A 1,065-nucleotide genomic window follows, 5' to 3' on the forward strand; every position below is an offset into this window, starting at 1 on the left:
AAGAAGAGCAGCAAATCAGGAGCATCCAACGCATCTTTAGCAAGCGAATACCCGATCAAGGAAGATACCGAGTACGGCACCGATAAAGAAGAAGAACCCACGTACGAGCACGACTCCGATTCCGCCGACGAGTTAGCTCATACCATGGATAACATTGATGAAATCCCCATGGGAGAATGGAAGAAGAGGATCCGCGATGACACCGGCCCGGGACTTGTGCAGCTCGCAATTCCCGCTACTGCTACATTTGAGCTAAAGAGCCACATACTTGCCTAGTTCAAGGAAATTCCTTTCTATGGAAAAGATCACGAAGATGCCTACATGAATTGGATGAAGTTAATGATGTAGATGATTACTTCAATATTCCAAATGTTCCTCACGAGACTCAACTACTTCGCATGCTCCCTGTGACATTAAAATGTGCTACAAAAGATTGGATCAAATCACTCCCCCCCCCCCCCCCCCCCCGGATCAGTCACTACATGGGCCAAGATGAAAGAAGAATTCATTGACCACTTTTGCCCATTTTCCAGGATAGCCAAACTGAAGAAAGCAATAGCTAACTTTGAACAACAAGCTGGAGAGTCCGTATATGAAGCTTGGGTGAGGTACAAGAGCTTACTAACAAACTGCCCACACCATGATCTAAATAGCTAGCAAGAAGTCTCCATTTTCTATGATGGAGTCAATATCACAACTAGGTAGCTAGTTGACTCGCATGGCCCGCTTACCAAAAAGCCACCCCCGGTAATCAAGGAATTAATTGAAGAATTCTCTAAGCACTCTAGAGAATATCACAACCCAAGAAACGATGTTACTAGGGGAGCCGCATATGCAGCTACTGAAGACTTATCCATGGTCATGGCTATACTGAAAACCATGGATAGGAGGATGGATAAAATGGATCAAACATTCCATGCTATTTGTGTGGGTTGTGAAAACTGCAATGGACCTCATCTTACTAGAGATTGCAACCTGGATGAAAATGGCAACAAAAAGGTGCAAGTATGTTACTCAAGTGGAGACCGATATGATGAAGACTTGAAAAAACCAAAGAAAGAGTGG

General features: G+C 44.2%; 1 non-coding gene across 1 annotated transcript; it reads right to left on the reverse strand.

Moving 5' to 3' along the window:
• Positions 1–540: 540 nt before the first annotated feature.
• Positions 541–647, reverse strand: LOC145044474 (small nucleolar RNA R71). The gene has a single exon (XR_013681424.1). It is a non-coding gene; the product is annotated as a small nucleolar RNA R71 (small nucleolar RNA).
• Positions 648–1,065: the final 418 nt, after the last annotated feature.

This window comes from Lactuca saligna, chromosome 4 (genome assembly GCF_052625555.1).
Source record: "Lactuca saligna cultivar CGN05327 chromosome 4, ASM5262555v1, whole genome shotgun sequence".
NCBI lineage: Eukaryota > Viridiplantae > Streptophyta > Magnoliopsida > Asterales > Asteraceae > Lactuca > Lactuca saligna.